Source organism: Oryctolagus cuniculus, chromosome 9 (assembly GCF_964237555.1).
Source record: "Oryctolagus cuniculus chromosome 9, mOryCun1.1, whole genome shotgun sequence".
NCBI lineage: Eukaryota > Metazoa > Chordata > Mammalia > Lagomorpha > Leporidae > Oryctolagus > Oryctolagus cuniculus.
In genome coordinates this window covers 104,578,929-104,603,872 of record NC_091440.1, presented here as the reverse complement: position 1 = coordinate 104,603,872, position 24,944 = coordinate 104,578,929, and the positions used below count along the sequence as shown (strand labels likewise).

Sequence of the window (24,944 nt, the reverse complement as noted above, 5' to 3'; positions counted from 1 at the left end):
GAGGCCGGAGACAGAGATCAGGAGAGGCTGTCTCTGCAGCCCAGGCCTCCCCAGGCAACAAGTTTTAGTACTTGAGGTGACACGTGTGGGAGCTTGGGGGCCACCGACGCTGCCTCTGTGTGGCCCAGCAGAAACCCTGAATCCCCTGGCGCTTTTTCCCTGAAAGGTTCAGAGCCACTTCAGTTTCTAACAATCTCCACTAGAGGGAGCCACCACCACCTCTATTTCTCCCAAACACCCACCTGCCCTTCGCGGTTCACGGCACCTCCTGATGGGGGCGCTTTCCAGGAAGGAAAAGCCTAAGCTGTGAGTCCACGCAGGGTTGAGACTGCGCTGCTTGGCCCCTGGGGCGGCGGGGTGAGCTGTCCTGGTGGAGAGGGATGTTCAGGGACGGATGGGTCAGGAGAGGCGCCTCCCGGAGGAGCTATGAGCAGCTGTAGATGTGGCTGCTGGGGACCCATGCAGATGTGGGGCGAGGCTCCCTGATCCCCAGGCAGGTGTGCAACCTCAGGAGCCCTTGCCTGTGCGGTGTCCCCGGTTTCCTGGCAGGAGCAACCGAGCAGCCGGAGTCTGCCGTGGCTGGTCCACTCCGAGGCCTGACATCCTGGGAACGCTGGCCCAGTTTGCACTCTGCGGAGGGAAGCTATCTGTAGGGACCAGGAGAGGCCATAGCAGAGAGATCAGGTGTGTTTTGGAAAAGTGATTTTCCAGTTCAAATATCAGTTGGTCATGGAGATTTTCTGGAATCCTACCAGGGTAAGAATTAGGCCAAATTATTTTGAACTCCTACCTGGCAATTTTTAGCTGGAGTCGGAGGGGCCAGCTGGAAAGGTGACCTTGCACACAGAGCTTTTCCCCTCCAGGGCAGGTCAAGCCCCCGGCCTCAGCTTCCTCCTCTGCGAAGCAGGAAGTTGATTCAGACGAACTCCAGGATTCCCCTGGCAGCCGGCAGCCGTGTGTCCACTTTGTCCTCTGGTGTGGCGGCTCGCTTGTCACTGGTGCTCTGCTCTCCGTGGTCTGATGCCTGTTCAAAGTCCCCCCCCCCCCCGCCACGTATTCATCTTTGAAAGATCCCGGTGAAATAAAATTAGATTGGCCTCTTAAAACCAGTCGACTCATCAAAGTGATTCTAAGCCCTCCTGTGCTTACCGGGGTGGGCAGTAATGGGTGCATTTCATAGCCACGGGCGGGGGACGTCCAGAATCGGGGCAGAGACTTCTGCTTTCTGTGTCATCGTCACTTGGCTGCCACTTAGTTGCTCTCCCTCTCCACCTCCCGCCGCTGACTTGTGCTGGGCCAGTGCTAGGTCTTGGGGGCTCTGGGAGGTGCCTCATATGCTGGCAACAGGGGCTTTGCCACTCTTCCTTTCCCAGCTTTGTCTCCCAGAGATTCCCAAATGCCCCTAACTCTCTTCCAAGCTGGGGTATGAGGAGAAAGACAGTAGGTGGCAATGGTAAGGGTGAGTATCTCCTTAGAGGCAACCCTGGGGGAGAGTGTGCTCGTTCCCTGTGACAATCATGTCAATCATGTCTCAGCGACTGGATTAGGGAAAGGGGGTCTCAGTTCCTTCTTGCTCAGTTCTTCAGCCATCAAGAAAAGCTGCAGACTTCTGCTGGTCATAATCTTTTGGAGAACTTGCTAAAAGGCAGGTCCACAGGCTCCTGCCCCCCCCCCCCCGGAGTTACTGATTCGTAGGTCTGAGAAGGGGCTCAAGAAGGTGTGGCATTGTGGCTCATCAGACTGAGCTGTTTCCTACCCAGCTCCCTGCTCATGTATCTGTGAAGACAGTGGGAGACAGCCCACATACTGAGTCTCTGCCACTCACAGGGGAGACCTGTATGGAGTTCTGGGATCCTGACTTCAGCTGTTGTAGCCATTTGGGGAATAAACCAGCGGAGGGAAGATCTCTCTCTCTCTCTCTCTTTCTCTCTCTCTCTGCCTTTCAAACAAATAAGAGTCTTGGATGGTGCCGGGGCTCCCTAGGCTAATCCTCCACCTTGCGGCGCTGGCACACTGGGTTCTAGTCCCGGTCGGGGCGCTGGATTCTGCCCGGTTGCCCCTCTTCCAGGCCAGCTCTCTGCTGTGGCCAAGGAGTGCAGTGGAGGATGGCCCAAGTACTTGGGCCCTGCACCCGCATGGGAGACCAGGGGAAGCACCTGGCTCCTGGCTTCGGATCAGCGTGATGCGCTGGCCGCGGTGTGCCAGCCGTGGCGGCCATTGGAGGATGAACCAACGGCAAAAAGGAAGACCTTTTTCTCTGTCTCTCTCTCTCTCTCTCTCTCTCTCACTATCCACTCTGCCTGTCAAAAAAAAAAAAAGAGTCTTTTGTTTTCAAAAAAGATGGCTATCAAGCTCCTGGCTAATGCTGATGCGCTAGTTCAGGCAGACACACCATGAGTAGCTCTGGCCAGGGACGCAATGGTGACACCAGCTACTTGTCTGTGTCCACTGAGGCAGTCGTGATGTAGATTACCTGAAAATTTTTGTGATCATCAGGAACAGTCCGTCCATGGATGCATGTGTAGCTAAATCTCTAAAGCAACAAGGACAATCTCTTCCCTTAAATGAAGCAAAGCTGTAACTGAGCTATTGGTTCATCAAGGTGATGGTGAGAAGCCTGCCTGCTTAGCGCTAGTGAGCTTCTGGCCACTAGGGGGAGCCAGGGCTACTTCTTGACAGGCCTGAGGGTAGGAGGAGAGGAAAAGTACTGAGGAGTGAGCGAAACCCTTGAGAAAAGACTGCAACGCGGCGTGCAGGAGGCCGAGCGCAGCGCTGCAGCCCTGAGGTGCACAGACACCACCCAGAACCACAGGCTTGGCGGACAAGAAGGAGTTTATTTTGTAAATCGTTTGATTTCCCTCCCGTCCCCCAAATGCATTCCTGTTGACCTCATTATGCAAGAGGTGGCTTGTGGTATGAGAAGGAGCAAGTTCTCTATCGCTGCTCTGCCGATGGAGCAAGGCAAAGCAGGCAGAGAAGGGTGCTTGTGCAAGAAGACCGTGGGGAGAGCCGGGTTTGCTGGCCCCGAGTGTTCTCTGCCCAGGTGTGTCAGCCTGTGGGGTGGGCTGGGAGTGCTGGGGTCTCGGTCAACCCTGAGTGTCATGGGGCTGCTCAGATGTCTCTCTTGGGGTGGTGGAGGCCGAGGAATTCTTTGGGAATGGAAAAAGACCAAGCAAGGCACATCTCGAAGCTAAGAAGACCAAGTGGCCTGCCCTGGACTTACTAGGAAGCGTGGTCCCTGGACTGGCATGGGTCCTGGCTGTGGGGACCTCTTCAGGACACCTGTGTGTCTGAGCACACAGGGTCAGAGAAACCATCTTGATGTGTGCTCACCCCAAACTCCCCACAGGACACTTCCGGGGCAGCCCGCTTCTTCCTAGGCACAGAGCCCTTCCCCACAGCACAGATGCACCCTGGGAGTAGCTTCTCCCCCAAATTCTTGGGAAGGGGCTTGCATTCCTGTCACTAAATCCCCTTTCTGGCCATGCCAGGGGCCAGCTAATGGTTTTGGAGACAACACATGTGAGTGCAGGTGCCGTGGGGATCTGCAGGGTCCTTGGTGAACCGGCTGTGTCTATCTTGAACCTTAATTCACTCGGAGGACAAATGATGGTACCCAGTGGTCAGCTGTACATGCTGGGAGCTTGGTGCATGCTTTTCAGCCCTGCCCTTACTTCCCTTGACGGCCATGAACCCTCTGTAGTCTCCCATCCCTGTGACCCACACAGGTCCACCACTTGCTCAGGCAGAGCCCCAGGGCAGCTCAGTGGAAGGACCGGCAGCCTGGTTCTGTACGCTTCCCTGTGACGGCTTCTGGCACAGCAGGTGGGCCGACTCCTTCTTAGAAAGGCATACGTGGCTGCGGTGTGTGTGTGTGTGTGTGTGTGTGCGCGCATATGTATACATGTGTGTGCGAGTGTGTGAGTGAACTCCGTTCCCACCACAGACACACTCTGCACGGCTCCTCTGTGCGACTTTGTGCTTTGCTCTCCCCACTGTCCCCTGCAGAAAGGGCTCACACGGAAGACCACAGTGTCCCTGCCACCTCCCCACCCTCTGCAGGAGGCAAGTCTTGGATATCAACCCTGACTTTCCCAATGGAGCCTTGGTTGCGTGCAGAAGCAGAGCTCTGCAAGCCTGCCCTTCCCCCTCAGCTGATCCCGGGATCCTGGCCTGACCTGCGACTCCCCATGAATGCACAGCTCATGGAAGCCCACGGCGCTGCCTGCACTAGCGCTAGCAGCCTCCTGAGCCTTCAGGCCCCTCTGTCCCCTGCTGCTGATGAGTTTCACTGGCTGCTCCCACCAGGAGGGGTCCCACGACCCACGGCCGGGCCGCCGAGGAGCCCTGGGAAGGGTTTGCTGTGGTTTGTGATTCTGATCATTCCCTGTCCTTGAAGGCCCCCTCCTCCTCCCCGCCCTCCGAGCTGTCACTGGCCCGGAACATCGCAGGCAGGAAAGTCGCTGCTCCAACTGGATTTTGCTGCAGTTTCTTTTTTTCCTCCGCTAGATGCTGAGAGCTATTTTTAGCCAGGGATTTTTTTTTTTTTTTTTTTTTTGCAGGGGATCCACAGTCTATTTTTAAAGCCCTTACGAAGGCCAAATCACCCAGCATCCCTCCTAGGGACTTCGCAGAGAGTTAGATGGGATGAGCCAGGGCAATGGTGGGGGTGGGGTGGGGGTGGGGTGCAGGTGGGGTGGGGCTGGAGAGCACCCTGTTAAAGATGAGAGGTTCGGTCTGAACAGGCCTACAGAAGGCAGGGAGAAGCTGCGTCCCCCGGCAGGGAGGGAGTGGGCTGCTTCCCTGTGCTGGGGGCACATGGAAACCCCCACCTTACCTCTTCCTCAGTCACTCAAGGCTTTGGGGCCAGTGCAGCCTGACTGTCCTCTTAGCAGAGGCAAGGACATTGCCTTCAGATGTGGCCCTCGGTTTAATTTCCCATGACATCTGCCTTTTTTTTCCCCGAGTGTCTACATAGAGATCTCTTCCTCTCCTCTCTGTTGCTGGTGTTACCTTGTTCAGACAAACTGACCTGCGGGAAGGTGTGGACAACGGGCTGGACAGGAAAAGTCCCAAGGCCTGAGTGAGGGGAGGGGCCCAGTGTGGAATTTTGATGCAAAGTTTTTTGAAATTCATGCATAGCCGAGGTCAAAAAATTGGGGCAAATGCATGTTACAGAAAAGCTATGAATGGCCAGCGCCATGGCTCACTAGGCCAATCCTCCGCCTGCAGCGCCAGTACCCTGGGTTCTAGTCCTGGTTGGGGAGCCGGTTCTGTCCCTGTTGCTCCTCTTCCAGTCCAGCTCTCTGCTGTGGCCCGGGAAGGCAGTGGAGGATGGCCCAAGTGATTGGGCCCTGTTACCTGCATGGGAGACCAGGATAGCACGCTGCCCGTAGTGGCCATTTTGGGGGTGAACCAATGAAAGGAAGACCTTTCTCTCTGTTTCTCTCTCTCTCTCACTGTCTAATTCTGCCTGTCAAAAAAAAAAAAAAGCTATGAATGAATTCAAATTTTTTGCATGAAAATAAACTTGTCTTTTCATTCCATTTTTCCACAAACCTTCTTTTTTTTTTCTTTTACATTTCAGTGGCAGAGAGAGACAGACAGACAGATAGACTGAGAGGCAGAGATAGAGACAGACTGGGAGAGCTCCACTCCATCCATTCATTCACTCCCCAGTTGCAAATGACTGGGGGCTGGAAATGCCATCTGGGTCTCCCACATTGGTAGTAGAATCCCCACCATCTGAGCCATCACCTGCTGCCTCCCATAAGGCAAGAAGCTGGAATCAGAAGCAGAGCAGCACCCGAACCCAGGGGCTCTCATGTGGGACACAGGCATTCTAAGTGGTGTCTTAACTGCCACTGGCTCCTGTGCAAATTATATTTTTCTTTTTAAGATTTATTTTATGTATTTGAAAGGCAGACGAACAGAAGAGAGGGGAAGAGACAGAAAGAAAGAGATCTTCCATCTGCTGGTTCACTCCCTAAGTGGCCAAAATGGCTATGGCTGAGCCAAGCTGAAGCCAGGAGCCTGGAACTCCATCAGCGTCTCCTACAAGGGTGGCAGGGGCCCAAGCACTTTGGTTCATCATCTGCTGCTTCCCCAGGTACATTAGCAGGGAGCTGGATTAGAAGTGGAGCAGCTGGGACTCGAACCCATGCTCCTGTGTAGGGAGTATGTGTTGATGGCAATGATGGGAGAGCACCTGCAATTGGCAAGCCTGAGAGCTAAGTTCAAGGACCCTGAAGGGGTGGCAGGGTCTATGATCAATGCAGCCTTGGGCTCTGAGTCCCAAGGGGCTGGGGGAGGGTGGAAACAGTACCATGCACTTGACCATCACCCCCTTGCTGTCTGTGCCGTGGGTCGACAGTTGTACATTACATAAATGTCATATGTTATTCAGAAGCAGAGTCTTTGCAGATGTCATGAGGTGAACAGTCTGGAGGTGCAATGGTCTTGTAGTATCCAGGTGGGCCCCAGGTCCTGTGACAGGAGACACAGAGGACAGATACACAGGAAGAGGAAACCCCGTGGAGGCAGAGACAGACTGGAGTCGCAAGCTGGTGGGGAGCTGGGGGCGGGGATGGCACTTGCTCCTGGAGGCCTGGTGGGGCGCATGGCCCTGCTCACCTTGATTTTAGACTTCTGGCCTCCAGAAATGTGAGAGAGAACATTTCTACTGTTTTCAGCAGCCAAGTCCGTGGTCATGTTCACAGTAGCCCCTAGTGCTGAGACCAGCCAGGAATGCCCTCCTTCCCACGAACCACCTCCCCTGCCCCTTCCCCTGACCAACCTTGACCTTGGCCTTGGGCAGCTCCTCCACCTTTAGGACAAGGCTTTCATCCTCCCAGAAGCCTCTCCTTCTTGGCCTTCCTTTGCCACATCCCACACCCCTGGCTGTCACATTTGTCCAGTGAGATGCAAGTGCTTCTCCCACCCTGAGCCTCGAGGGCAGAGACCTGTCCCTTTCTACCTTATTCCCTTCACAGTGTGCAGGACTGGCGAGGTCCTGAGTTGCATGTAGCTGAGCCAAAGGGCACCTCCATGCTTGGGTGTGCAGGGGCACGTTAGGTCAGAGAAGTGAGAGATCATTCTGGACAAAGTGGAATTTCAATTGGGTCTTAGAAGAAGAATTTGGAGGGACAAAAGGGAGAAGGGAAACTATTGCAGGCAGGAGCCAGCAGGGGCAGATGCCAGGCAGTGTGCCTGTGCATTGTCACGTGGCTGGGTCCCAGGATGGGGGGTCATAGGGTCCGCAGGACCAGCCACATTGGACCAAGGCTAGCAAGTCTGCCCATGAGTACTGAGTGCCCTCTGTCACCAGCCCAGGCCATTTTTGTGGGCTGCTGAATTTCGGGACAACCCTAAGGGAAGGGCTATTTCCAGTACCCTCACTTCTGTCTGGGAGAGCACCGTCACAGGGGAGTTAATACGTTGCTCAGTGCCTCCTAATTAATAAGGGGGAGGGGGTGCTCGGCTTTGAGCCCAGACAATATGGGCTCAGGACCGTTGTGCAACGCTCCTTGGATGATGGTGGTGCTGGCTGCGACACGTCGGGGGTATGTCCTGTGTGCCACACGCGTCCCAAGCCTGTTGCATGAATGATTGCAGCTAAGCCTCACAGCCACTCTAGGGGCAGGCACTGGTGTGGTGAGAAAGCTGAACCCGTGGGGTACTTGGGTTATTTGCTCAGGTGACTGCCGCCCATTCGTAGGGGTGGAGCAGGATGTGTGTGATGGGGTGCTAGTCCTGCTGTTCCAAGACTGAGTGCCCGCCTGGGTGTGCATCATAGCACAATGAGGTTCAAAAGCCCCAGCTTCCCAGACTCTGCTTCCACCTGCTCTACACCCTCTGTTCCATCAGATCTCCTCCCACAGGGGCCTCCCAGGCCCTAGCAATTTGTCCGGCAGCTCATAGGCAGTGCCCACAGACCCTGGCCCAGCAATCACAAGTCTTGTCCCAGGTCCTGCTTCAGGTTCTGGCAGGGAGCTTCTCTCTCTTCCTTGCTTAAAAATATCCCGCAGGTCGCCTGAATGGAAAGCAGCTTCATCGACACTTTCTTGCCGCTCCCTTCACCCCTACCCTCCACCCAGCAGCAAGTCCACATGGCTTGGAGGTGGGGAGTGACGCACGCAGGACCACACCCCAGAGCCCTGTCTCCCCCGCTACTGCTGAGCCGGCTGCTCCTGGATGGGCAGGTGCTCTATCTCCAGAATCAGTTTATTCCCTGCAAGCTTTGGTGCCCTGCACAGACCGGCTGCTCTCTCAGCTTCCCCTCCGCTCACCTCTCCCTCAGATTCCTGCCGATGCGTCTGACTTCATGGTGAACGCAGGTTTGGGTTTCAGGCTGATGCTTTGAGATGAATCCAGTTGGGGCGAGAGTTGGCAAAGCTAGGGCCTTCGAAGGTCATGTGCCAGGGTGCGGGGGTTGTTGAAGGTGGCAGGAGCACCGGGTGAGAAACCAGAGAGCATTTTCTAGCACACGATGTGTGCTTTTACTGGGTCGTCCTCTCCCCTTTGGGCTCCTAAAACACCCCAACAGGGTACTTTGGCTGTCCCAGCAAGGTCTGGGAGCAGGGTGGCTGTGGCCACCTGAACCTTCAGATCGGTCTCCCGGAGGAAGTGCTGACAGCAGTGAACTCTGGCTGCATGGACACCGAACCACATGGGGCATGAGAGCCTTAGTCCAAGTCTTGTTTGTACAGAATTCCTTCTGCCTCTGTATGGTTCAGATCATTTTCTTGCCTGGCTACCCCTGTAGTTTGTGTGTCTGGTCAGTGTCTGGGGGTTTCATAAAGGGACTTGAGAAGTCAGGGTTGTTAACTGAGCTCTGGGGCTCTTCCAGGTCCAACCTTACCAGCAGCCGGGGAGCGGGGGTGGATGGCACTGGCTGTTCTCCTGAGATTTCCTTGGTCCAAAGAGAGTCCCATAAGAGCAGAAGACTGAGAGGGGGGCGTGGGCAGAGACCTCCTTATAGTCTATGTTGCTTGTGGGAAAAATAATGGGGGCATGGTGATCTGAATTTGGTGATAATTAGAGTGATGATGACACTAGTCTGGGCTAATGCTTATTGGATGCCGACTCTGTACTGAGCGTCGTGCTTTGCCCTTGACATGAGCTATCTCATTTAATCCCTACGGAGTCCCATGGGGCAGGTACTACTGGTCTGCACAGTCAGCAGATAAGGAAGCCGCGAGGCTAAGGGACACAGGACAGGTCACATCCCGGGTTAAGTGGCAGGGCTGCGCTTCATATATGCAGATCTGCTTCCAAATCGCCAGCCCCGAAGCAGGGCCTGCCACCATGTTTCCCATTCCTGGTTGCCCCTTTCACATTTCAAACCTTTCATGCAGACAGAGCTTAACTATTGCCCAGGAAAAGTTATGATACACTTACTCAAAAAGGCGGGGTGGGGGAGGTCATGGGTGAAAATGCCTAAATGACTATAGCTGTCCACAGTGGAGAAAAGCGCAAACAGAATTTGTGACAAGGGAGGCGGTGGCACAGGAAGGAGTAGGAGGAGAGACAACTGCGGAGCTGGGCTGGGTAGAACCATGCTGGCTCGGCTGTGGCCTGGAGGCGATGGGGGAGTCATTGCAGGTTCCTGAGCCAGGCCATGGCCAAGACCAAACTGGTCGTTTAGGAAGACTGGGATCTGCAGGCAGGGTGCTCTTTCTTAGACCTCTCTTCTTCCCACGAAGGAGACTGTGCCTTGCGGTGAGCTGGAAAGCCGTGGTGAGTCTCTCCAGTTCACAGAGAAGGGAGTTGAGGGGACTTCAAGAAGTCCATGGAAACGTGAAATACAAGTTCACTTTGGTGCAAAGCATGGTGAAATCATGCATCGAAGGGGCCTTCAAAAATTCACAGAAAATAGCATGAAAAAAATCACGCATGCATTTCAATTTGGTTGGCATCCTAATACATCTTTAATTCTGTCTCTCCACGAACTTTCTTTTTTTTTAGATTTTTTTATTTTTTTTTTTTTTATTTTATTTTTTGACAGGCAGAGTGGACAGTGAGAGAGAGAGACAGAGAGGAAGGTCTTCCTTTGCCGTTGGTTCACCCTCCAATGGCTGCCTCGGCTGGCGCGCTGCGGCGGGCGCACCGCGCTGATCCGATGGCAGGAGCCAGGTACTTATCCTGGTCTCCCATGGGGCGCAGGGCCCAAGTACTTGGGCCATCCTCCACTGCACTCCCGGGCCACAGCAGAGAGCTGGCCTGGAAGAGGGGCAACCAGGACAGAATCCGGCGCCCCGACCAGGACTAGAACCTGGTGTGCCGGCGCCGCAGGCGGAGGATTAGCCTATTGAGCCGCGGTGCCGGCCTCTCCACGAACTTTCTGAAGCACCCTCTGATAGAGTTTCCAAGTGATGTTCACGTCCCGAAGCCCTCAGAGGTGGGGGAGTGGCCCCAGCAACCAGGTGTGTCAGTAGAAGCTCAGTGTTGGGCCTCCAGGGTGGAAAATGCCCAGTTTGGAAGCGTTTGCGAATCACCACTGTGGCCAGGCTTCAAGCTCCCCACATGCTGTCAGCTGAGTTCTAGAATCCCTGAAAACCCAACCATTCAGCAAGTCAGAACTAACTGGCTCCAACACACCTGTGCATGCAGCCAGGGGGTGACCCCCAGCCCAAGTTCCTGCAGACACAGAGGGAGCTCCCAGCTGGACTGAAGAGAGAGGCCAAAGGACTTGCCCAGGCCCAGCCCAAGGACTCAGAGGCTCGGGACTTGATTGAGGGAGGGCTAGGAACCAGGATCTTGACTGCTAGGCTCACTCCAGCTCCAGGCAGGAAGGCAAAGTTTGATGTCTGCCTGGTTCCCCTTTGCAAGAGACATGGTAGCAAAATTTTTCTCTGGCTCTTAGGAATGTGTCAGTCACAACCTCCTACCAGGACTGGAAAAAATAACATCACGGAGTATTTTCTTTTTTTAAAGATTTATTTGTTTGAAAGGCAGAGTTAAGGAGAGAGAACTTCCATCCGCCGGTTCACTCCCCAGATGGCCACACAGCTGGAGCGGGGCTGATTTGAAGCCAGGATCCAGGAGCTTCTTCCAGGTCTCCCATGTGGGTGCAGGGGCCCAAGCACTTGGGCCATCTTCCCCGGTTTTCCCAGACCACAGCAGAGAACTAGATAGGAAGTGTAGCAGCCAGGACACAAACTGGCGCCCATATGGGATGCCAGTGCCACAGGCGGAGGCTTAACCTGCTATACCACAGCACCAACCCCCCAGAGTATTTTCAATAGTGAGTACAAAAACCCTACAGTGATGGATGGAGATTCAAGTCCAGTGAGTCGGCTAGAAAATTATCTATCATTTTTCATTTCCTAGAGTGCTTATATCCATTGGCTCATTCATTCAATCATTTAGCTGACATGAATTGGGAACCCAGACATGGGGAATTATGGAGAGAAAGTTCTTTTGATTAGATACTGATCAAAAGGCAAGGGTGGTTGGCAGGATGGGGTCGGGGCTAGGGGTCCAAGGCAGGAGCACCCTTTGATCCAGAGTCTTGGTATAGGAGAGAATAACCAAAGGCCAGCCATCACTAGGCTTTGGGGAACCAAGTGGGCTGATCAGGGCCTGTAGATAGGAGGCAGGTGCTGAGCTTGAAGCAGATCTGACATTGGGCAAGAGACACTGGGGTCAAGAGAGAAGGCCAGGGGAGGTGTTGCACAAGGAGGGATCAGGCCAGGGGCTGGGAACGCACATGGCCTCTTGAGAGAGAGGTGGCTGTATTCCACTGTTCACTTGAGAACACTGATGCTCAGAGAGCGCCAGGGAGTTGCTTGTGGCCACACAGCTAGTGAGTGACAGAGCTGACGGGGGTGAGAAGGGAGCAGCAGCTCCTTGGCTGTGCGTGGGCTGGGGTGGATGGGGACGGGGCTGGAGGAGGGAGTGTGATGCTTTTCTTCTCCCCACTTCCCAAGCATTCACTTGTCCATCTGAGTGTTTACACAAGGCCACATTTCTGGCACCCCGGGGAGGGCCAAACTGTAAACGGAACTCGTGGCCCCAGCTCGACAGAGACCCAAGAGCGCAGTGTGCCTGACATGCTGACGGAGAACAGGGACTTCTTGTTTACCCCACTCACCGTCCAGACAAATGAAGCAAAGTCCAAGGCAATGGCTGCAACTGAATGCTCCGAGGCTGCCTCTCTGGCTGCTCCAAAGGACTTGGGTTTCTTTCCACCCAGGTACCCGGATGGATGGTGTGCAAGGTGGAGAGTGTCCGCTGGCGGTTCCTACAGGGGGCAGCCTGGGGACACTGGTGTGGGAGAGGGGTGTGAGTGCAAATACCTGCAGGTGAGAGGTTGAGTGTGCCCCTCTGAGGAGGACGTGTAAGCCTGAAAGATCTTTTCCTGTTGAAGGAGAAATTGAGCTCAGACAAGGGGAGAACTTCCTTCCCTCCCCCCAGAAGAGTGGGGACACAGTGCCACATGTTAATCAGGCCACCCATGAAGTGCTTCTGGGTTTGGTCAGGGTTGGGGGAAGGCTGGGAGCAGCAGGGATGAGACACTGAGTCTGGCAACTTTCTCCCAGCCTGGCCCCTACAATTTGGGAGGCATCGGTAAGCCCCACTCAACAGAACTAAGAAAGCTGGGGAGAGACTGGATGCTCAAATCATCTTAGAGGTGGGGTGTGAGTGTAGGTCACAGGTCCTTGCCCCGAGCCATCCCTGCTCACCAAGGAGCGCAGCAGTCCTGAAAACCCAGAGCTGTGAGCAGTACACCTGGTTTTCATTGGCTGTCAGCTCACTCTCTTTACTGCTTTGAGTTGAGCTAATTTGAAAAAGTGCTTGAGCTCTGTAATGGTCAGGATAAAGTTGTACCAAACAACAAGAAGAAGAAATCCCAGCGGCTTAACACATAAGGCGTAGTCATTCACATCATAGTTCCTCTGTTGCGGAAACATAGGGCATGGGGATCTGTTCCACGTAGTCACTCAGGGCCCCAGGCCTCCAGTCCCCAGTACTGGCTGTTTCCACTGCTTATGGGGGCAGGGAAGGGATGGAGGGAGAGACAGAATAAGATTACCTGAGTTTTTAGGGGTTAATCTTAGAAGTGACCTCAATTGCTCTTGACCATAATCCACTGGGCAAAACCAGTCACGTGGTCCCACCACCAGCAAGCAACATAGGAAACCAAGTGCTTAGGAGGCGAAGGAAACTGGCTTTCATGAACTCAAAGCAGTGTTTCTGGGCCACGTTTTTGGGGAGTTGATTGTAAGGCGCGAGGCTCTGGTGTCCCTTGCAGACACAAGGCTGACATAAGCACCCATGGAGAGCCCAGAACTGTGTTAAGAGGTTGCTGAAGCCTTCTCCTAAGGCATTCTCCAGCCCTGAAGACGGACTCTGACTCCTGCCCCGTGGAGGCACGTGGTAGTGGTGGAGGCTCTGTCCTCATCATTTGGGGCACAGATTGTGAATCTGGGACTTCAGAGGAATTGAGCCTGTCCCAGGAGCTCCATGGTAGTCACTCATCCAAGCGACTCAGGAATCAGGGCTGGGAAATTTCGGAGCTGAGCTCCAAGCATGCAGAGGGCTTTGTTGGTCTCGTGGGGCCTTTGAGCTGGATGGCACACTGCAGGCGCTGGGTCTCAGGCCGAGGAGCTAAAGTAGCATATCAGTAGATTCTCAATCTTCTCATTTCTTGCAGGACATCCAGGCCTGTCCAATGTGGATTTTCCTTATGCATTAGTTTTTAATATTTTTCTTTATTTTATTTATGAAGGAAGGATGGAGGGAGGCAGAGAGAGAGAGAGAAAGCGAGTGCACTTCCATCCATTTGTTTACTCTCCAAACACCTACAACAGCCTGAGCTGGGCCAGGTCATAGCTAGGAGCCTAGAACCCAATCCAGGTCTCCCGTGTGGGTGGCAAGGATCCAACCACTTAAAGAGTCACCTGCTGTCTCCCAGGGTCCACATTAGCAGGAGGCTGGAGTCAGGAGCAGAGCTGGGATTCAAGGCTAGGCACTCTGATATGGGACACGGGTGTCCCAAATGTCTTAACCACTCGGCCAAACACCTGTCCCCAATGTTAATGGTCTAACTTTCTACTAAATTCTACATAGAAAAGTTCATAGATGTGAAGGGTAAAATGCCTCAAACTATTTCTTCAACTGATGGGTGGGATGACTACCCATTCTGGTTGGCCAGAACAACTCAGGTTTATATTTGTGGTCCAAGCCTACTTATCCACAGTGCATGCTTTTGCTCTCAAAATCATCTCTATCTGGATAGTAAGTCACATAGTCACCCCACTTGGAGGAGCCTCAGCACCTGGACTCCATTCTGACTCTGAGGTCAGATGTCTCTTCAACGGTACCTGCAGCCCGACGACTCTGTGATGACCTGGAGTTGGGCCTGCAGTATGAATGCCCTTGTCAATGTCCCCTGGGACCTCCAGGTTCCACAGGATCCTGGCATCCTTTGATGGAAGCCTTAGAGTTGCAGTCTGTACCCAAGCAGAATTAAGTAAGCAGACAACAAAACAACACACAGCGTGCCTTGGTAGTTGCTAAAGCGTGGCTTATTAGTTCTAGTTTCTAGGATCATGAAGATTAAGAACCATGGAGATAGGTGACATTTCCAAAGTCACATGGAACTCAAACTCTAGTTCCAACTGAGCCTACCTGTCCAGGCTTCTCTGCACATCAGATGTGAGGTCAGGTACCTAGTAGAAGGTTCAACCTAGACCACAGCAGGCAGAATTCCACAGGAGGACCCAAAAGAGTCAGAGGAACAGCAGCAACAACAAGGATGCACACCATGCTTAATTTATACATATTGTCATCGCTTTCTGGATCCTGGTTCTGAGTAATACATCATTGTCACCAAACACCTTGTCTGCATGGAGTCATACACTTGGACCACACATGTTCCCAGCTCTGAAAGTGATCAGTCACTGAAAGGCTCACAGTTACCTCTCTGTAGATGAGGATGGCATTTTTGGCTGCATGAGTGAAATATAAACTCTTCATTAGTGGAAAATCACCACCCAGGAGAGTCCAGAATATTAGTCCCACTTGATGGTAAGCAGATAAGCAATTGTATGGAATCTGCTAGAGATGAATGCTACCTCCACTCCCACATGTTATCTAAATTGAACTGTCCAAATTTCCAGCCCCTGTGTTGGTGGGTTTTATGTTGAGTTTGGCTGAGCCATCTCCTAACTCTGGTTTGGAACCGCAAGTTTCAGCTTTGGATCTCCTAGAATAGAGGGTGCTTTCAGCACCCTGGAGCCTTTTCCCTGTAGAGTTTCTAGGGAAGAAATGAGCAGGTAGAACTGGAAAATAAAACCATCCAGACCCCGGGGCCTACAGGCTGTAATCCTCTCATCCTCCTGCCTGATTTCTTTTTTTTTATTTTTATTTATCTTTAAAAAAATTTTTTTTTTATTTCACAGATAGAGTTAGACAGTGAGAGAGAGAGACAGAGAGTAAGGTCTTCCTTCCGTTGGTTCACTCCCCAAATGGCCGCTATGACCGGAGCTGCGCCGATCCAAAGCCAGGAGCCAGGTGCTTCCTCCTGGTCTCCCATGCTAGTGCAGGGCCCAAGGACCTGGGCCATCCTCCACTGCCTTCCTGGGCCACAGCAGAGAGCTGGACTGGAAGAGGAGCAACCGGGACTGGAACCTGGTACCCATATGGGATGCTGGCACCGCAGGCGGAGGATTAACCAAGTGAGCCATGACGCTGGCCCCCTTCCTGCCTGATTTCTTCGGGCCTAGGGTTGTAGGGCAAAGCTTGTTTCATGGAAACACAGAGTCTTTAGAAAGTACTTTAGAGGGCACCCAACCATTTCCAAAGAAGATGTATTGTATCTCTGATGGTAAGCAAGGAGATGCCGGACCTACATGATTTCAAATATACATTTGACTTGTGTGTTTGGTTAGATGTAGCTTAGAAAGAAATGCACAACAACCACACTAAACCTATTAGTTCACAGTGTCAAACGTGATCAAGACAAGCGGTTAGGAAAGCAAAGTTAAAGAGAAATGCCAATAATATTGAAGTTGGTACATGGCCTTGTCGAAAGAACTGTCCAAGTGATACCAATACATGAAGTTCAGAAGGCTCTGATCTGGTGTATGTGTACCCCTGATGTTTTACAGGTGGAGAAACTCAGCCCCCTTCCTCAAAAGACATGGTTGATCCAGGACTAGCACTGAGGTGCCACCCGGTCCCTAGGGATGCCTACCAGAGTCATTTCTCCCTGAGGCCCACAGCCAGGGACTGAGGTCCAGTCAATACCTGGGAACTGCAGTCCAGTCCCCTCTTCCCACTGAAGGCCGGGGACACCCAGCTTCCCTTCTGCAGACACACATCTGCTGTCCTGCAGTATGGGATGTGGCCAGGGTTTCTGGGGGCCTCTGGACCCACAGCATTGGCTGGATGCTTTGGCTAAAGCAAAGATTTGTGCCCCCTCGTTTCAGGAAGAGCAGCGTGTGCAGGCAGAACTCAGAGGCTGTCATGCCACATCCCCAGCTTCCGCAGGGCTGCTCGCCCGAGGTCCTCAGCCTCCTTCTCCACCACCACCGCCAGGAGCTGAGACTGGGTGACATCTCTCTAGCATCCTCTGGAGGAAGGTGCTAGATAAGCGACGCAGCTCCCTGAGGCTGAGACCTTCTCTCTCTGTCCCAGGGAGCATCATCTCCACCTACATGCAGCTATAAATACCACGAGGCAGAAGAACTGTGTGTGCTGGAGCTTCAGAGCCAGGATCTTCCTGGGGCTGCTTAACCACTCCACGCTACAAGTACCTAGACTCCTGCAGCCGGCAGGGGTGTTCAGGGCTCCTGCTGGCCAATCCACCGTCTCCAAGTGCAGACCAGGGGCCGCCAGCTTGCTTTAATGGACAACCAAGCTTTTCTTCAAGTTTCCAGTATCAGTGCGGGTATTTGGATGTATGTGTTGTGCAGATACACGAGCACTAAGAAAACTCAAGACGTTGAAAGACTCTGGTGCAGAAGAATGAACCAAGAAAAGAACAGCCTGATAGGATGGAACACTAACTTCATAAGGGGAGGAAGAAGCACGTGTAGATTTTGAAATTCTCAGATAGCTGTGACTGTCTTCATGCCAATATATTCAGGAACTTTGAAAAAAATATAACTTACCAAGACTGAGCAAATAAACATGGAGATGGCATGGGCAGACCTAAAACTCTTTTTAAAAAAAGTACATTTATAGTTAAAAAGCTACCCATGAAACAGAAAAACAACCAAACTCTGTCCTCAGTTTAACAACGAATTCTATCCAATCCTCACGGAACAAGCAATTCTTAGCTTACATAAATATATTCAGAGATCAAAGAGGGGGAATGATACAACCTTGATATGAAAGTCAGACAAATTCCACCAAAGGGGGACGTTGCTGGGCGCAGTGGGTTGAAGCCCCACACTACAATGCCAATATCCCATATGGGCTCCAATTTGAGTCCCAGCTTCTCTACTTCCGAGCCAGTTCTCTGCTGTGGCCTGGGAAAGCAGTAGAAGATCGCTCAAGTCCTTGGGCTCCTGCACCCATGTGGGAGACCTGGAAGAAGCTCCTGGCTCCTGGCTTCGGATCAGCCCAGCTCCGGCTATTGAGGCCAACTGATGAGTGAAACATCGGATGGAAGACCTCTCTCTCTCTCTCTCTCTCCTCTCTCTCTGTGTAACTCTGACTTTGAAATAAATAAATAAATCTTTAAAAAAAAAGTCACTCAGCACATAACAATGCCAAAACGCTCTGAGAAGCACATCCTTATGTGCTGTCATTGTTATGCAAAAATCACACAAGCAGAACGCACCTAAGCAAACCTTGATGGCATAGCCTACTATATGCCTAGGCTACTGGGACAGTAGGTAAAGGTACGAAACACCATAGGTAATTTCTAAAAAAAATTCTGTTATTTATTTGAGAGGCAGAGACAGAGAGAGAGAGAGACAGAGAGAGACAGAGACAGAGAGACAGAGAGAGGGAGTTCCTATCTGCTGCTTCACTCCCCAGATGTCCTCAGAGCTCCCAGTGAACTCCATCCAGGTCTCCCGCGTGGGTGGCAGGAGCCCAATCCCTTGAGCTGTCTCTGCTGCCTCGCAGGGTGTGCACTCCAGGAGGCTGGAGTCAGGAGATGCGGCCAGTCTAATCTACGCGCTTAACCTACGCTCTCTGTGGGATGTAGGCATCTTAATGGCTTGGTCACATGTCCACCCCCATTGCAGGCAACTTTAACACAATGGCAAGTACTTGTGCACAGTAGAAATACAATATAAAATATAAAACACGCTACACCAGCAGACAGCACTTACTAAGAATGGAGCTCACAGGACTGGAAGTTGCTTTGGGTGGGTGAGTGGTGAGTGAGTGGTTGTGAGGGCCTGGGACATCCCTGGCCATTGCTGCAGACCTCATAAGCACACAAAGGCCACTTTCCATTTATTAAATTTTTTCTCCAATAATAAATTAACCTTAGAATACTTTACTTTTTTTTTAATAAATTTTTAAGAACTTTTGGGTTTTTTTTGTGATAACACTTAGCTTAAAACACAAACACACAGCACAACTATACAAAGATAGTCTCTCTGTATATCCTAATTCTTTCATCTTTTTCCTATTTCAAACGTTCTAATTTTCTTTTACTTTTTAAGGCTTTTATAGCTGGTAAAAACTAAGGCCCACGGCGCTGTGGTGAGTGGGTTAACACCCTGGCCTGAAGCACACGCATCCCATGTGAGTGCTGGTTCTGGTCCTGGCTGCTCCACTTCTAGTTCAGCTCTCTGCTGTGGCCTGGGATAGCAGTGGAGGATGGCCCAAGTCCTTGGGCCCTTGCACCCAAGTGGGAGACCCGGAGGAGGCTCCTGGCTCCTGGCTTCGGATCGGCGCAGCTCTGGCTGTCGCGGCCAATTGGGGAGTGAACGACCTATCTCTCTCTCTCTCCCTCTCTCTCTCTCCTCTCTATGTGTGACTCTGACTTTCAAATAAATGAATAAATCTTAAAAAAAAAAAAAGAAAAAAACTAAGGCCCAAACACACACATGAGGCCTGCACAGGGTCAGGAGCATCCATGTGATCAGCTTCCGCCCACGCGGCTTGTCCCAGTGGAAGGTCCTCAGGGGACAATGACACACTCCGAGCTGTCATCGTCTATGATCTCATTGCCTTCTGGCCACCTCCTGAGGGGCCTGCTCGAGGCTGTGTTAGGATGCAGAAGGAGAACACCCTAACATAACAAGGAAAATTATAGTAAAGACACAACAGTAGCATAGCCATATATTACCCCTAGTAACTATTAAACACTATGCCAAGTTCTGTGCTATACTTTTATAAGACTGGCTTGTGGTGTTTTTTTGTTTGTTTGTTTGTTTGTTTTTTTACATCTGTGTCACCATAAACGCAGAAGTCATTGCTGTGCTGTAATATCACAAAGCTACTACATGACAGGTAGTAGGGAATTTTCAGCTTTATTACCGTCTCATGGGATCACCATCACATGTACACTGTCACTGACCAAGCCAGCATGAGGCATTGCAGGCCTACACATTTACACAGCCTAAACAAGATATTCTCAAGTCAAATCTATCAGTGCATTTAAAGTTGAACTTATCCCAGGAACTCAAGAAGAGTTCAGTTCAAACATTATTCATGTAATTGGTCACATTAACAAATTAATAACATGATCTCAGAGATATAGAAACAATAGTATTTCAAAAATGTTACCTCATTCTTGATTTTTAAAAATAATGGTAACAGGCCGGTGCCGCCGCTCAATAGGCTAATTCTCTGGCTTGCGGCGCCGGCACACTGGGTTCTAGTCCCGGTTGGGGCGCCGGATTCTGTTCCGGTTGCCCCTCTTCCAAGCCAGCTCTCTGCTGTGGCCCGGGAGTGCAGTGGAGGATGGCCCAAGTGCTTGGGCCCTGCACCCCATGGGAGACCAGGAGAAGCACCTGGCTCCTGCCTTTGGATCAGTGTGGTGTGCGGCCGCAGTGCGCCGGCCGCGGCGGCCATTGGAGGGTGAACCAAGAAAGGCAAAGGAAGACCTTTCTCTCTGTCTCTCTCTCTCACTATCCACTCTGCCTGTCAAAAAAAAAAATAATTATGGTAACAAACTAAGAACTGAAGATTAAAAAAAATTTTTAATTTATTCATTTGAAAGACACACACACACAGAGAAAGAGAGAGAGAGAGAGAGAGAGATATCTTCCATCCTCTGGTTCACTCCTCAAATGCCTGCAACAGCCAGGGCTGGGCCAGACCAAAGCCAGAAGCCAGAGAAATTCAATCTGGGTCTTCAAAATGGGTGGCCAGGACCCAACAATTTGAGCCATCTCCTGCCATCTCCAAGGGCCTGTGCCAACAGGAAGCTCTCACTGGGAGCAGAGCTGGGAGTCAAACCCAGACACTCTGTTGTGGGCTGTAGATGTCCTAAGCAGGATCTCAAGGGGACAAGATCCCCAGCCCTACGTGGGGTATGGGCTTGATAAAGAGTGTCCACCCCAAATCTACAGAAAATCTTACCTGGTGTCCAGATAAAGAATCATTATCTTGAAAGTCAGGAATAAGATGAGGATGCCTGCCATTACTCTTCTATTCAATATGGAAAAAAGGGGCCAGCATTGCCCATGCAGCAGGTTAAGCTGCTGCCTGTGATGCCAGCATCTCACATGGGTGCTGGCTTGTGTCCCGGCTGCTCCACTTCTGATCCAGCTCCCTGCTAATGTGCCTGGGAAAGAAGCACAGGATGGCCCAAGTGCTTAGGCCTCTGTAACCCATGTGGGAGACCTGGACGAGAGTTCCAGATTCCTGGCTTCTACCTGGCCCAGTCCTGGCCTTTGGGGTCATGTGGGGAGTGAACCAGCAGATGGAAGATCTCTCCGTCTGTAACTCTGCTTTCCACATAAGTAAATATTTTATAAAAAAGAAAGAAAAAGTCTGTCAAAAACAGATGAAAGAATTTTCAGCATAGAAAATAAAAAAATCTGTAGACCAATAATTGCAAGCAGTGAAAATATATTGAGATTAGTGGGCATAAAATCAATTCACAAACCACTAGCATTTATATCCAATTAACAATAAATGATGAATAAATGATGGTTTATTTTTTAAAAATTTTTTTAAGATTATTTATTTGAAACTCAGAGTTACATAAGAAGGAGAGGCAGAGGAGGGAGCTCTTCCATCCTCTGGTTCACTCTCCAGTTGACCACAATGGCTGGAGCTGGGCCAATCCGAAGCCAGGAATCAGGGGCCTCCTCCAGGTCTTCCACACAGGTGCAGGGGCCTAAGGAGTTGGGCCATCTTCTACTGCTTTCCCAGGCCATGGCAGAGAGCTGGACCTGAAGTGGAGCAGCCAGGACTCGAACTGGCGCCCATATGGGATGTCGGCACTGCAGGCAGCAGCTTTACCCACTATGCCACAGTGCCGACCCCTAAATGATGGTTTATTTATGCAATGGCATAAATTGAAAGAAATGAGCTAGATCAGTCTGCATCAACATTAATAAATGAATCCATAAACGAAACAAGGTGAGTTCAGAAAAGTGAGTGGCAAACCAATATGTACAGCATGACATCAATGTAGCAAAAACATAAAAACATGCTTAGGAGCGATAGACACCTTTGGGGCAACTCTGAGGACAAAAGAACAAGGAGAAGAAAGGTGAAGATCCTGCAGAATTCTCATATTATTTTATTTTATTAAATTTTAATAGCTACTTATTTGGGAGAAAGAGAAAGGGGGAGAGAACAAGAGAGAGAGAGAGAGAGAGAGCGAGCAAGAGCTCCCATCCACTGGTTCACTTCCCAATGCCTACAGCGATCCTCGCCTGGGGCTGACGCCAGGAATCAGGAACTCTAGACCTCAGAGAGGCAATCGCTTGAGCAGTCATTGCTGCCTCCCGGGTTTGCATTAGCAGGATGCTGCAGTGAGGAGTGCAGCTGGGGATCAGATCCAGGCACGCTGATGCGGGATGCAGGTGTCATAACTGCCAGGCCAAACATCCGCCCCATAACTTTGAAAGACACAGATTTGAAATGAACATAGCACAATGTTAACACCTGTTTCGTTTCAGTTCTCATTTTATTGTTTCATTAGCTTCTTGTCCATGGTAAATATTCCAGCATGCAGTGTTAAGAAGGAAGGAATCTCCAGGGACAAGACTGAAGGCACAGTGGCCCGGGGGTCCCAGGGTAGGTTGGCTGTCACATCCTCTCATGGGGTGGCTACCCTGGCCTGTTTCTTGGGCATCTCCTAGAAAGAAGAAGACGTACAGAAGAGGTCAGGTGGACATCCTGGCAATCTTCCACATGTGAGACAGACAGGGCGAGTGTCTCTGACTTGAAGCAGAGTTGCTCACCACCACCCCTTACCCCAGTTACCCGCCCCACCCCCCACCCCAGGCACCCATGCTTTATAAGCAAAGCGACTGCAGCCTGTGTTCTGTAGCCAGAGAAGATCTTGAATCTAATTTAAATTCAGATCAGTGCTGTCGAACACAGTCCAAGGCACAGATTATAGGATGGAAGCCACCCAGGGGAGGGAGTGCCAAAGTCTCACAAAGAGAAAATGAACGTAAAAAGCAAAGAAAGGAATTTTAAGTTCACAGTTTGATTTCTACATTATCACTTTGGAGTTGAAAAGGTTGATGTGACAAAACCTGCATTAGGAGGTGGAGGGGAAAGAGTGGATTCTCTTGCTTGTAAATATCCCTTGAAATGTCCTTCCTGTAATAAAAGGCAGCTTCAAGAAGACACGTGAGCTGGTGTCTTGGGAGCACTGCACGGAGCCTCCGGGAAGCCAGAACAATGGAGAGAAAATGCCAAGTGTTGCAGACCAGACAAGCTGCACCCTTGTTCTCTGGATTTCTGATGAGGTTTGTTTGTTCCAGGAGCTCCTTCTCTTCTACTTAAAGGTGATTGGTTTCCCCTTTTCCGCTTTGTTGGAATACCTGTTGCAAATGATGAATGCTTGAATGTAATCTTGGTCTTTCTTATCTTTGCAGGCAATGTGCACAGGTCATCTGACCCAGCCACATGCCCCCTGGCAGGGCCACCATCCACAGCACCGAGTCAGACTGAGGCAGGTCCATTTTCTTTTCAAAAGAAAAGATGCAGGGCCAACACTGTGGCCCAGTGAATTAAAGCTGCAGCCTGCAGCGCCCACAACCCATATGGGGGCCGGTTCAAGTCCTGGCTGCTCCACTTCTGATTCAGCTCCCTGCTATGGCCTGGGAAAGCAGTAGAAGATGGCCCAAGTCGTTGGGCCCATGCATCCATGTGGGAGACCTGGAAGAAGCTCCTGGCTCCTGGCTTCAGATCAGCTCAGCTCTGGCTGTTGTGGTCATCTGGGGAGTGAACCAGCAAATGGAAAATCTCTCTCTCTCTCTCTCTCTCTCTCTGGCTCTACCTCTCTTTGTAACTCTGTATTTAAAATAAATAAAATAAATATTAAAAAAGTCAGATGCTAAACACTCATTCCAGGTCTGAAAGGTCTCTCTTCTCTGGAACATTCTTCCTCCAGCAAAACTTCGTTTCTTCATGTTGCTGTCCTGTTGGTTCCCAAATGGAATGGAATGGAAATTCCACTGAGAGTCAATCTTCCTATAGCAGACAAGCCTGATACCATACAGAGTAATCACTTCGAAGCTTCAATCGTTCTGAAATAACTCAACCATAGAAATAGGGAAGAGGACTAATACTACTTAGGTCATATCCAGAGTATTGTGTGTGTCTGGATCTGTGGAAGACCCTTTGAGATGGACACCCAAAACAAGAGTGTGCAGAGACAGTAACCACACTTAAGAGGGACGCTGGTGGACACCATGCAACAAAGTGAAACGCTGGTGGCTGGGAGTGACTTGGCCACAGAGGGGGAGACTCAAAGAGAAATGATAGGATTGATGCTAGCTTATGCAGACTAACATGTGGAGAGAAGAATGGCTGAGGAGGAAGGAGAAAGGCAAGTAGGACATGACTGTGCTCCTGTCTGTAACTGTTGAGTCTGGCCTTGAAGGTGAGCCTGGGACATTGACTTGGCAAACCTGATTGTTGCTTTAGAGGCCCCCTTCCACCTGCTGAGTACAATTCTGCGTCCCTGCTCTTCTGCCTCTACAAGTGATAGTTCCTTAATGTCCCTAAACCATTGTCCAGACCCTTGGAGAGGGGGGAGCAAGGAAGAGGGCAGGATAGCACAGTGCAGTGAGGACTTCGGCTCCAGAGTGGAGACCTGCTCAGCTCTGGCCCTGCCTCTGACTACTGAGGGAGTGGGTACCAGCGAGTAAAAGGCAAGTGTAGGACCCAGTGGCTGCAAACCTTTATCCGGCTCTAGAGTTGACTTTGTTTTGTCCCCTACTGTGCTCTGGGGGTTTTGCAGTCTGATTTTCCATGACTGCAGATGCATCCCTCATTTTCAAGAAGCCCTGACTTCCAACAGATGGGCAAGATCCACGTCACAGTGTAAGATTTTTCTTCTGAACATTTCTGCAGAAACAGTAGGTGATGGGGGAGGATCAGAACAGAAGTCCCAGGACTGTGAGACCCAGCGTACACCCTGACCATCTTCGTATCCTCAAGACCAAGTACTTGGCCTAGCACATGACTAGTGCTGATGAATGTCTTGCATTTGTGAATGAAGAGCCAGATGTTATTCATTTAACATGCTCTGGGTTATGTTTAACACAGACACTGCTCTGGTGGTGTTGCCAGGGCACTGCCCCGAGTGTAGAGAAGAGAACTCTCCTAGTCCTTGGAGTTTTTCATAGTGTTCATGGATTTCTGGGTCCTTGATTGTGTACTTGAACTTCAAGGCCTCTCTTCTCTTTGATAAGAGCAATTCCTAGGAAGTAGGTCATTAATTATTCATTCACCAGCACTAGGGGCTTCAGGAGGTGGTATCATATTATATTAGCCATGTCTTTTATTTTCTGTATTTTGATGCTTTGACATTTGGGGACTTGCTAACCATG

At 51.1% G+C, this 24,944-nt stretch overlaps 1 long non-coding RNA gene across 1 annotated transcript; it reads left to right on the top strand.

Moving 5' to 3' along the window:
- Nucleotides 1-15,497: 15,497 nt before the first annotated feature.
- On the top strand, nucleotides 15,498-23,448 carry LOC138843862 (uncharacterized). Its single transcript, XR_011378985.1, has 2 exons — nucleotides 15,498-22,892; nucleotides 22,983-23,448. It is a non-coding gene; the product is annotated as an uncharacterized lncRNA (long non-coding RNA).
- Nucleotides 23,449-24,944: the final 1,496 nt, after the last annotated feature.